The 13,535-nt window shown below is 35.5% G+C and overlaps 1 protein-coding gene across 1 annotated transcript in view; it reads right to left on the bottom strand.

Annotated features, from left to right (window-relative positions):
- The window catches only part of LOC127933551 (leucine-rich repeat and fibronectin type-III domain-containing protein 2-like), a 115,645-nt gene extending 103,282 nt beyond the window's left edge, over positions 1 to 12,363 (bottom strand). Inside the window, exon 1 of the mRNA XM_052530594.1 lies at positions 12,032 to 12,363. The gene's annotated coding sequence lies outside the window, so the exon portion shown is untranslated. The remainder of the gene's footprint in view (positions 1 to 12,031) is intronic.
- Positions 12,364 to 13,535: the final 1,172 nt, after the last annotated feature.

The raw sequence follows: 13,535 nt of genomic DNA, 5'->3' as shown, positions 1-13,535 counted from the left end.
ACCAAGACAAATGAATCACACTGCTGAATATGGAGCTTTTTGAAAGAGACGCTAATGAGAAATAAATCACTTGACATCACACGAGAAGAGAACGTATCTCGCTAAGAGGGGAGCATGAAAATCGGCACTCTATATTTCCATCCCTTTGAAACTGATAACACAATTATTTCATAATTGATAATGCCAGTTGTAGGAGATGTTAAAAGATGCATTAGCTTGAATTAACATCTCTTTGAATGTCAAAGATGATGATGACAACTGCACAACTTCATTTCATTTCACAACACCTCTGCTGTTGTGACAAAGTTAGACAACAAGGCATACTATTGGGACAAGTAACATTCTCATAAAAGCCTGCAAGGAGAAGGCTGTAAATTTGGGTGAAGGCAGCTTGAGTCCTTTACTGTTTCACAGAGACGGCAACTTAACAACTCAACAAACCTCAAAACTCCAGATCAAACCTCAGTGAATATCATACATGAAAACATCTTTCTAGGATATGCATCTGTAGTTGTGGGAAAGCCATGTAACAGCATAGTCCAGCTGAATCGATCAGTCGCACAGGGTCTGCTGTGGCAGCAGTGATGGACTGCCAGCCATCAGTGATCACTGGAGTGGCACTCGAATCCTTGAGATTGTTTGCCATCACGGTTGCATGACTGACATCTCAACAGGGCACATGCTACGTTCAGATGGGCGGCTATGGAGTATGCAGGCGAAAAATTGCAATTTTGAGATGAGACACATGCCAGATGGCAGCAGAATACAGAGGAGCCGACTTCTCTGCCGTATGCACGTTTATGTGTGACACTGTTCAAGCCTTTGTTGCTACATGACTGCCATGTTTGTGACTGACAGTGTCAATACTCGTTGTGAGAGCTTGTTGGTGTTGTGTGTACATTTATGTTTACAGACGCCAGAAGCACTTCGTTACTGTTCTTTGCTCTAAATCATTTTTTTTTTTTTTTTTTTTTTTTTTTTTGTGGGAATCAGCATGGCCATGTGATCATGAAAAAATAATTAATAAATAAATAAATATGATACTAATTTATTTGCTTGACTGCTGCATACAGCTCTAATGAATAAGATACTACTAATCATACTTTGACAAGTAATCCTTGTTAAGCTTTTATTTAAGTCTCTAACTCCTTATTAATCAATGCTGTCTACTTAAAGTGTACTATTTAACCACAATGGTAAAGCTGCTTTTGGAAAGCAATTAAAGTCCCATTGAAGAATACTGTCTCTCAGTGGTGTGGCATATAAGATTTTATTTCTCAAGATAAGTCTTTTGTACTTTGTTTGAATGCCTTCATCTCAGTGGCAGGGCTAACAAATGTGTGTAATTTTAAATCTGCCTTCTATGAAAAACAGTGATTGGCTAGTGGATTGCAGAATGCTCAGAGTCCAATCATGTTGTCAAATTCAATAAACATAGAATGCTACTGTACTTTTTATTTATTTACTATTATTTATTTTATTTTTTTGTTTACTTACCTTACCTTATTATGATCTTCATTGTGGTTATCAAATGCTAGGTTGAAAAAAAAAACATCTTGTTATGATATGCATTATTTAAAACTGTTTGATATTTGCAATTATTGGTAGATAAATATTAATAAATCAATGATAAGATTTTACACGTGCATCTCAATAAATTGTTATGTCGTGGAAAAGTTCATTGATTTCAGTAATATAACTCAAATTGTGAAATTTGTGTATTAAATAAATTAAATGCACACAGACTGAAGTAGTTTAAGTCTTTGGTTCTTTTAATTGGGATTAAATTGACTCAAATGTGCTCACTGGATTATTTTATTCACTGGATTGTGAAAACTGTGATTTGTATATTTAATATTTAACTGTGATTTGTATATTTTAGAGAGAGAAGATCTGAAAGTAATAAGCTAATGTGACCTTCCATTTGTCAGCAGGATTACAAGGTCAAAAAAAAAAAAAAAAACAGTTTTATAATCATGGATAAACTGTTCACAATAAGATCAATAGCATGCATTAGAAAAATAGCTTACATTTTGATTTTATGCCAACTTTAACTCATCCCACACTGTTTGTGCTACAGACATGAGAAGAGTGTACTATTTTAATAAGCAACTGGATTAATTTTCACCTGGCAGATGAGAGAAAAGGCAATTTTTTGAAAGCACCATTTTTTCAGGAAATCAACCCACACATTGTTAACTTATAAACTTTGGCTTTAAGGCCATGACAACAACAAGAAACTGAAATTGACTCTACTTCCTGCTTATCGCATGGACTATTAAACAACTAGAAGCAACACTGTAATAGTAGCCCAATTCCTCAGGAAAAGCACTTACTGAGCAACACTGTTTACAGACACAACCAAGATTGCACAGGAATATATATATATATATATATATATATATATATATATATATATATATATATATATATATATATATATATATATATATATATATATATATATATATATATATATATATATATACTATTTAATATATTACAGCCTAACATGTTTCACCAGCTTAAGATCCAATCAAATTCCAGATAATGTCAACTAAATTATTTCCACATGAGTAGTCTTTCAATCTAAAATGAATCACATTACGCCAGTTAAATCTGTTTTTTGTTGTCTTTAATAGCCCTTCACAAGTAGCCAAGTGGACTCAACAGAAGCAATAACAACTGATTTTTTTCACTGTTGTCAGTTCAATAAATTCAGTATGACTGTAACTGGACTCGTTTTAGAGTTGCTCTCTTTTTCTTTCTTGATTAACAGTGCTGCTATCCAATGCACAAGGCACACCCTGTGACTGAAATGTAGGTCACTATGATAGCAACCCAAAAACCTCAGCAAAGCTTCTTAGAGATATTGATCTTCTGGATTGTCCGTTCAGCTTCAGACAGAGAAGATCGATAATCCCTTTCAGCCTCTCAATATAGAAATAGTATTTAATTACTGTAGAGACTCAATAATATTATACTGCACTCTCAAACTACAACAGAATCCTGAAAAAAAAAAAAAAAATATTCATGGTGTTGGCTCATTCCGAAAATAGTTATATGCAGTTTTTTTGCAGTAACACATTACTTAGTAACACTTTACTGTAATTTGATTACTTTTTTTTATTAACAGAGTAATTTAACGCATTATAAATTTATAAAATAACATCAAATTGTTATTTGTCTATTGCACAAAAGCAACATGAGCTAATATAAAATGTAAACAATTTGCAGGCGGAAGTGAATGCAGCATTTCTATTTAGGCTAAAGTTACACATGTTTGCGGCGTTGAGCAATGCAGTGCTGAAATTTGCGTGCTCTCAAATCCTCTCATTATGACACACAAATTGTAAACATTATGCAATATTCATTATTCTTATATTTATTGTGTTATGACCGAGATGTGTGAGATTGCGAAAAACTGAGATGTCTTTTAGAGATTATAAATGCAGTGCTCTTTGCTGGTGCTCTGCCAAGCCATGCACGCAGCAGCCGCTTGCTTTAGATAAAAATAGCAGTGTTCTGTGAATGTTGATGCTTTAATAACAAACATTTATACGGCAGCGTGTATGCTAGAAATGTATTAATTGAATTACTCATTACTTTTGAAATAAAGTAATCAGAACAGTAACATGATTACTTTTAAAAGGAGTAATCAGTCATTATTAATTTGATTACATTTTCAGCGTAACTTGCCCAGCACTGGTTATATGCCATATGGGTGTTTTAACACTTTGTTTAAAAGATTCAAGTTACTGGTTCTGGTCCCAGACAGGGTGCCTGGAGATTTATGTCGCTGTGCATGGCAGTATTTCTGCCCTCTTCGGCCTGCCAGTAGTGTATTCTGAAAGGCGCACATAACCCAAATTGTTCTACCAAAATACATTCAAAACTGGTTGTTCTTAAGGAGCTCTGCATGGGCCCACTCTGGAGATTTTCAGACAGCTGTTTTATCAGCGGTGTACCGGATTCCTCAAAAGCAACGCCCACCAGATCATATGATATAAAGAGTTAATTAGTGCGCCCAACTCATCTCTCCTCAAACTTGGAGGATGATGACAAACCCAGCTCTCCAGAGAGCCAGTTTTCTTTGCAGAGGCTCTGCATGCAGAATACAGCATCTCTGTGTATTTCAGAGCAGACAACACCCAGAGGCTCTTGACATGAAAATAAATGGAGATGTTCCTGTCTGTGTCCTTGAGCAGAGAATCATCTTACTACTCCCTATATGCAACCCTTAAACCACTCCAGTGACCTTTCACCACATCCACACCAGCAGGATGTTAACCCTACAGCTAAAATTATATCTCTTTTCTAAAATAAATATTATAAATAAAACTGTGACATTAACTAATAAATCGCTTACTTATACAAGTCATACTAGGGGTTTGACAATAAATCAATTCTCTATGGAATCAATTCTGAGCTTAGTTTTTAACAGCAGATGGTACTGTGTGCTTTAGAAACAGCCATACTTCACTTGCTTCCAGTTCCTTACACACAAACCACTTGAACCTAAAATAATCATTCATAAAAATTTACATTTAACCTACATCATAAAAACCAAGGTCCAAGTACATTTATCCACTTACATTTCTCAGCCGAATTCACAAGTGCCCTTCATCGTGAGTATTTAAGTGTGTGGTTAAAAACTAGCCTAGAGCACTGTCTGTTGTTAAAAACTAAGCTCAGAATCGAATCCAGAGAGACTTCACCATTAAATTCAAATGTTAACATGAATGTAAGATTATCTCTTCTTCTTGTCCTTATAAATGCTCCCAGTAACTAGAGAGTTCTCTATTCCAAAATCCACTGAGGTTCCCTTATACTTCTAAGATACCTCGTATTCACAGTGTTGTAATGTGTATCTTTCATGGTTAAGACAATTGCCATGGAAAACCATAGAAAAATAACATTCATCGAAGACAAAACACAGAAACTGAGGGCTTATAAGGAAGGCAAACTTAGCAGCAAACGAGATAAATACAACACAGGTAATCAGAACAAACGATAACTAAATGAGAATAGTAACAGAACCAAATAAAGGCAGACAGGAACTAAACACAAACAGACATGTTACACACACACACACACACACAAATATACACACACGCATTGGTTTCACAACCCTTTCCAGGGTGCGGTTATCCCTATTGCCTGTACACTTCTTTCACAGAGCTCTGTGAACAGCCAGCCTCTTTTGCAATGCCATTTTGTGTCTTGCCCTTCTTGTGCAAGATGTCAATGGTCGTCTTTTGGACAACTGTCAAGTCAGCAGTCCTCTCCATGATTGTGTAGCCTACAGAACTAGACTGAGAGACCATTTAAAGGCCTTTGCAGTTGTTTTGAGTTGATTAGCTGATTAGAGTGTGGCACCAGGTGTCTTCAATATTGAACCTTTTCACAATATTCTAATTTTCTGAGATACTGAATTTGGAATTTTCCTTAGTTGTCAGTCATAAACATCAAAGTTAAAAGAAATAAACATCTGAAATATATCAGTCTGTGTGTAATTAATTAATATAATATACAAGTTTTACTTTTTGAATGGAATTAGTTAAATAAATAAACTTTTTGATGATATTATAATTATATGACCAGCACCTGTAAGTTCAATTTCCCATGTACTTCTCTTGAGCCTGTAGCGAGTGTTGCAATTCAATTGCCAAATGAGCTTCCACTCCAGTTATAATGCTGCTTTAGAATGACAGTAATGCAGCTCACTAGGTTTTGGAACAGAGCATATGTGTGTGTGTGTGTGTGTGTGTGTGTGTGTGTGTGTGTGTGTGTGGGTGGGTGAGTGTTTTAAGCTATGTTTCCCTCTCGGAGTGACACATCCATGGAGTTTTTCCTTTTTTTGGATGCCAACAGATAAGCCTTGGATCCTTTCTAAATTACAGCCTCACAGAGTCAAAGTCCGCAGCTGAGCCTGAATGTTATCGCCCTGCCGCTCTACAAGTACCTATCCATTTTTGTTCCGTCGAGCGAAACTGTTTTAATAATTTCCTAAGGATCTACAGCTCCACTTCCTATAATTATTTAGAAGGTGATAATGGAGAAAGGCAGTGTCCAAAAACATCTGATGTCTTTACTACACATAGATATGTGGTGTATCATGCTCTGATACCAATCTGAATATCAATATTAAATGCAGGCGGATTGAACTACCCAAGGCTTGATGATAAATCCACATATGATATACTGGCCTCTTGTCTAAACATTCAGTTTATTTTTAGTGTGATTGTCTATGTGCTGTAAAATATTGTATTGGTTTCTCTGGACAATATGAACTCAAGCATGAGTACACAAGGATCCCTCAGGGAATATAACAAAGGAATAGGACTTCCCATTACCACATGCAGAGGTTTGCAGCTATACAGACTGTAAGTATGTAAAAGCCGTTTTTTATATATATATTTACTTAGTCCAGAACACAGATGCATTTATCTGGACCAACCTGAAAAATAGTTTTAGCATAAGTTATATATATAATACTTTCAGACGATATTCCTGCTTTCAACATTTTAAATGTAACTGAAATATGATGTCGATAAACAGTTTTTGTTAGAGTTTGAGAGTTTTCAGTCTTAGCTGTGTTGCTATGTACCAAAATTGCCACCTATTGAACTGAATTAACTTAGTCACCATTAAATAATTTTTATGGAATATTGCAGTATTTATTATAAAGGTATGGCTTATAAATGTATGAACATCAGGTGTTTTCTGTTTCTTTCATGGATCTATCCTTGTAATATTTAAACAAAATAACTTAACTTTACACTTGCAAAGACATCTCTTCTCAGATGGTATTTCCATGTAACTGGAGAACAGCAGTAGCGAAAGACATCAATCAAAAAATGCAATAAATTACTGATGAAAAAAAAAAAAAAAAACTTGAGAAGCCATTTCACTCAGACACAAGTCAGAATAGGGAAGAAAAAGAACATGTCAACTTTCATTTCATGCCGACTTTAAAAGCACTTGGATATACACATTACAGATTTTTCAAAACCTCAAACCCAAAGCGGGGTGTTTAGCAGTAAATAAAATAAAATAAAATAAAAACCTGAAAAAAAAATAAACAACTTAATTGTATTCTATATTATTTTATTCTCACTATTAACTGGAGTGTATATTACTATCATATACACACTTTACGTCCCTTACGTACAACAAAGTACTAAAAAGCAGAATATGTTAGCAACCTCATATTCCCTGACATCCTCTCAGATTATACCACAGTTTTACTGCCACATTTTCTTTTTTGTTTTTCTTTTTTTCTTTTTTTGAAATGCAAAAATCCAGTGCATGCATATTATTTGCATACAGTTCACATTAAATGCCCAACACCAATTGTAATGATGGAACACTATTAATACTATTTAAACTAAACAACTCAGTATAGTACAATCTAATTTTAGCATTATTTATGCAAATAGCACATGCCTGAGGGCCCTTTTATATGGTGGGGAAATGGACAAATGAAGTTATAAATTTGACTCCATTCCATTCTTGAATGTGAGCAAAAAGTCCTCATCTCTTTAGGAGCCTCTGACCGTGGGTGGGAGTAATTATGTTCTTATATTTCACGGTGAGATGAGAACTGCTCCCCCGAGTCCCCGGGGGTGGGGGTCGTTAATTCAGTGTGTGGCTGCAGGGCATGGCCTAGCTCCTTTCCATTCACTGTCCCTGAGTTGCCATTGCTCCAATTACATTCTGCCGTTGTCAGAAATCATCTCTTAAAAGCCGCTTCTTCATCACCACCTTTATCATCAAATCTGACACTAGATCAGTTAATTTCCCCAAAAAGTAAAGTGATCACAATCTTTTTAATGGACGGTGAAAACCAGTAAATGGTTTATGCTGAGGGCAACCTCACTGGATCTAATTTAGCATCAGGAACTAGATCAGAGGTTTAAGTTCATCTGATATCCTGAAGACACTTATTTCTGTGGCATAGCCAACAGACAATGACCCTATGCTTGTTTCCCGACGCATATGACATACTTACATATATCATATACTTACATATACCATAAGATTTCAAATTCTCATAGTCAGCCGGCCCATGTTCAGCATGATTTATAAATAAACTTAAATACGTTTTGGTTGGGCATAAGAATAATAGGCTCAGGTTCTGCTAGCATTTGTCATTCAGTGAATTCAGCCTTAATGGGTGTTTTTGTTCTGTGTAATTAAGGAATGTCTGGGAGCATTTTCAAACACCAATCAATGAGTCTATTAAATTATTTGGTCTTCAAGAAAACAATTACACTCGCTCTTGCATATGCTTGCTAAAATGCACATACTGTATAAATCTAAATATGGTGTTATCTACTTTTATTTTTTTCCCACCCCAATTTCTCACAGTCCAATAAAGTTGGACATACTGTTTAAATATTTCCATATTGATTGCTTTTATCATTAATAATTATTAACTATACAATTGTCCAGCTCTAATCTTCTAAATGTGACTATAAAGACAGAAGGTAATAACATATTTACATCACAATCATAATTTTCTGTAAAGATGATTTGAAAAAAATCTGTCCCTGTGCACTGTAGAACCCAGCAAATACTATCAGCTCTGATGTTACAATCGTTTGCCACCAAATCAGTATTATTGGTCGTGACACATTAGTTTCATAATAATATGATAGATGGTTACACATGTTTGACAGAATTTGACTAATCTGTTTCAGATTGGCCCCTAAACAGCAGGTTTGTTCTCTTTCCGAATTCAGTTGAGAAATTGCAGTGTATGTTTATGTATTTATGTTTTTACCTTATTTGACAATCTTTTGGACATTATGGGGCTTCTTAGCTAAATTTAAAATCAGTATTCATTTTAATGCTTAATTTATTATTATTATTATTATTCCTTTTCAGTTGTGATTTTTTTTTACTATTCTGTATATTTTATTCTGAATACATAAGCATAATTAGTGAATAATGGTGCAATTAAAAATTTAAAATGTATCAGTTTTGTGTGTGTGTGTGTGTGTGTGTGTGCAGCCTGTCCTCCAACAAAAAACGACCATATAGGTTGTTTGTGCAAGAATTTATTATGACCTATATTTACGTTTTAAAGTTAAGCGCCCTCTAGCGGGCGTAAAAATAATGACAGTATTGCGTTGCGTCTGTCGTGATGAATTGACGTATAACGTCATTACCAATCAAAACATACTTTATTTAAATGCAATGTGTGGGCGTTTTACATCTCACAGTATTTCCTACATATTTTACTAGGTGGCGTATTCGTTCAAATGACAACACCTAACCCCACCCCTAAACCTAACCCTCACAGAAATCATGCTAAATTATGATTTATTGAGCATATACATTTTCGTGCACGTCCATTCCTGGGATCGAACCCACGATAGCATGATTACATATCAAGGTATAACACAATAATCTACTAACTGAGCTACACGAAACGCAAATCAGAGTGCAAATAAAGAGTACAAAACATTAATATGCACAATTAATATGCTCAATAAGGCACAATTGTAGTATACGCTCTGATGGGTGGTATTTCAGGGATTTGGACAAACGACCTATACAAGCGTATTTTTTGGAGGACAGGCTGGTATGTGTGTGTGTGTGTGTGTGTGTGTGTGTGTGCGTGTGCGTGTGCATGTGTGTGTGTGTGTGTGTGAGTGGTTCAGCTTCAACAATTTGTCAGGTAGTGTCCAAATTCTTAATTTTGCTCAACTTACTTTTTTATTTATTTATTTATGTATAATAATAATAATAATAATAACAATAATAATAATAATAATAATAATAATAATAATAATAATAATTATTATTATTATTATTATTATTATTATTATTATTACATTTAATGCCAAAACAATTGGTAAAAAACCTATGATTGTATATAACCTGCATGTAGGTGCTTCCCAACTTAAAAACAACAAACAAATAACATATAAGCATCCTGCAAATATATCATCGAGAACTGGTGTAATGCTAATTACCAGACTGATGTATTTATATGCAGGGTCCAGGATGCTTCAAAGAGGGCTCTGTCAAATTGGGTCCAGTGGGTGAGAGGCTTTAACTGTAAGTTCATTAGGGAAATATATCTAATCCCTTGTGGGCTAAGGCAGTTTAAGTATTTTCTGCCAGTCACAGAGATTAGGCTGGTAGCACTTCTAGCCTGCCGTTCCTCTGATTGAGTGGACGTCAGTTAAACCCAGAGGTCTCTGCAGCATTTTTATTGTAGACTTTTATTCTGGAGGGCCCTTTCAGAGTTTGCATAATCTCTGTCTTTTGAGAATTCAAATTATAATTGCCAGACAGACAGAGATTACACAGTCTAAGGCTAGATAATGTCAGCTCCTTAAAATGAGCAGTACAGCAAGGAGCAGATGAGCTGAAAACTTTAAACAGACATAATGAACTCATACGCATGTCCTCACATATCACGGAACTGTGGAATTAACTACTGAAATGGTAACCACCATTTGATACACCATTTACATTTCTTTCTATAGAATAACTGTTTAACTGCATACATTAGAAATAGGGAAGACAAATGAGGCAGAGCAGTTCAGAGCACACTGGCATACAAATGATGGTGGCATCATGGGAAATTTGCGTCAACAGTCTTACACTGACACCAGCAGAAGTGTGTGTGTTTGCAAGTGCACAAGCCCTGCTATGCTTGGGTAGCCCATGAAAAGATGGTAAACCATCTGTACAGCCCACTGCAATGCTATGAGAGCCTTTTAAGTGGTCTAAGCTAAGAAGGTGGATGTAAGGTTAATCAGGGGCCAATTGGAATTAATTGTCTGAGAGGTGGAGTCACTTTAAAAGTTGACCAATGGTTTGATCTCTGACTGTATGGTTTCCATTTGATGGTATAATCTTGAGGCATTTCTTCTGATTTGTGTGTATTAAAATTATTTACATCAGAGGCAAACACCTATTTAAACATTATATTATATTTTGTAATCATAGACAGTACACTAATTAAAGACTTCAATGGCTTGATTTGCTGTTATAATTCACTACTGCTCACAACTGCAGCCTTTGTTTTCAGTTATATTCAGAAAGGTTGGGAGCATGTACACAAAGGGAGGGGACTTATTAGAGCTGCAGTGCACGTGAGTCCTAATCAAATTGGCTTTGTGCTAGAAGCTTGTTCATCTAATGAATCTGTTCCTCAGACACACTGAATGAGCTGGCCCTCAAGGTGAATGCTCTTTTTGCCTTCCCAATCATCAATGACATCTGCCAGAGAGTCTCATTAAGGTCCCATGAAACAGTTTTCTCATTCAAGTGGCATCTTTGTGATCTATTGGTAGATAATGACAAGCAAGTAAAACTGCACAAAGGTGCTGTCCGTGGTGCTGAAATTCCCAGCCCTCTGTTCCCCTGCGCACTTGTGTGGTAGGTTTTCTTGCAAAGACTATAATTATCTGAGCCAGTGTGAACTCAGGTGGTATTGTGCCACTTGATGGCCACCCTGTGCATGCGAATTATATGTTTTACTAGGTTGCAATAACATTGTAGCAAGTGCAATAGAATAATTAGGCAGCCATGATTAGAAACTCAACTGCCACTCCCATAAACACAGGTGAGTACAAATGATATCAGTTTGCATAAGCTTACTATATATAGCCTACAACACTATGTGAATTGTGTATTGCCTGTTTGTGCATTGGAAATAACACAATGAAAACAAGCAAATATCAATAACCCGTTGGAATAAGGCAAATTGTACCTGAATTATCAACTAATGATTAAAAAAAAAAAAAAAAAAAAAAGAAAAGAAAAAACGCCAATGATGGACATGTTGTATATTTTTAATCTACCTAACTCTCCTTATCCCAAGTAACTAAACAATTCTGGGAGTGCAAGGACCCCTTCTTCAGGATCGATGATTATGTGTAGTTAAAGAAGGCACGTTAAATGCAGAGTTGTTGTACAACTGTAATCGGATGTGTTAGTAATGGTTTTTAAATTATTTTACAAATATCAGGTGCTCAATAATCAACGTGACAAGCCCTTCACCTACCTTAAACATTGGAAACGGATCCATTCGCCTTGATTCCACTTAATTCTAAACGGAGACGCTTTAAAGCCTTTGCGGTTTCAACACATCTTCTTTTCTTGTTTCGTGTAAAGAAAAGCAAAGAAACATAGCAAATTAAATTTTTTTTGCACACCGACCTGCGCTGAAATCCGAGTCCTAACACATCATTCTTGAGTAGTTTCCACCAAGTTGAATTGAAAACCGCCTCACGGACTTCTAAATAAAGATCAAGACAAGTATCCCGGATCTCTCGTTAAAATGTGTATTCCTCTCCGAACGCCATCCGTTTATTCCCGCATTTCAGTTGTTGTCTGTTTCCCCATTGTCTGGCAGTGAATCCATTAACGCACCAGCAATTCCTTTCACAATCTAAAGCGATATCCAGATACAGCCCGAGGAAAGCGATTGAACCTAGTTTTAGAAAGAATGGGTTGCGCGGAGCCCAGGTCAGTTTTGAACATGCACCGATCGCGTTTAGACCTTGATCGAAAGCTCTACAGAGCTGTGCAAATCTGTAGATGGCACAAACGAGTCACAACGGACATGGTGCGTTGCAGGGACAACTCCGAGAAGCTTATCATGATCATAATAATGTACAGACGGACGTATGGCGCATGCCAAGGCGTCCGGATTTACGCATTATCTGTACGTTCAATGAAGCTACATAGTCTTTGCACGAATGGTCGATCTGGGCTGACTGCGCTTAGACGCAGGATGTCCGTTTGTGTCGGATCAACGTGAATTGAGAGTATACGGATTATCTTTGCCTTTACTTAACCTAGATAATTGGTATTTAAGAGATTGATCAGATTTATCCCAATTAACTTACTTGCAATACATATAAAGCATGTAATGTCTTCTATACCAATAGATAAATAAAAACAAATAAATAAAACCATTGTTAGTAGCTATTCATTAAACTGCATCAATATAGCACAATTATATCATTTTCTTGTGTAAAAGTATTTTTCTACTGTTTCTAAGTGCTTCATAATTGTCAATATTACAATTCTGATATACAACAGTAAGTTTCATCCCTTGAATTTGATTGGTCAATCGTTGTTCTAAAGAAAGAATATATTTCCAAGAACCAAACAGTTGAAGGTATTCATTGGCTCCATAGTATTTATTTATTTATTTGTTTTCCCATAATATGTAAGTCAATGATTAGTGTCTACTATTTTTTTCCAAACAGTCTTCAGAATATTATATTGTGTGTTCAGAAGAAGAAATACTCAAGGAAGAGACATGAGATATATATCTATAAAACGTTTCACATGTTTACTTTTAAACTAAACAATTGCTACCAAAAACAAATATTCTGTTATAAAGTAATCCATATGAACACAACACGATGTCCAGTCTTTCACGTCTATGTGTAATATACAATTATATTTATTTTATCAACTTTTAGCAGAGCACCAACATACGTATTTACCTCAAAGCTAAAATAAATAAATAAATCAATCAATAAATAAAAGTATAC

Source organism: Carassius gibelio, chromosome A17, assembly GCF_023724105.1.
Source record: "Carassius gibelio isolate Cgi1373 ecotype wild population from Czech Republic chromosome A17, carGib1.2-hapl.c, whole genome shotgun sequence".
NCBI lineage: Eukaryota > Metazoa > Chordata > Actinopteri > Cypriniformes > Cyprinidae > Carassius > Carassius gibelio.
This window is presented reverse-complemented; position numbering and strand designations above follow the sequence as displayed.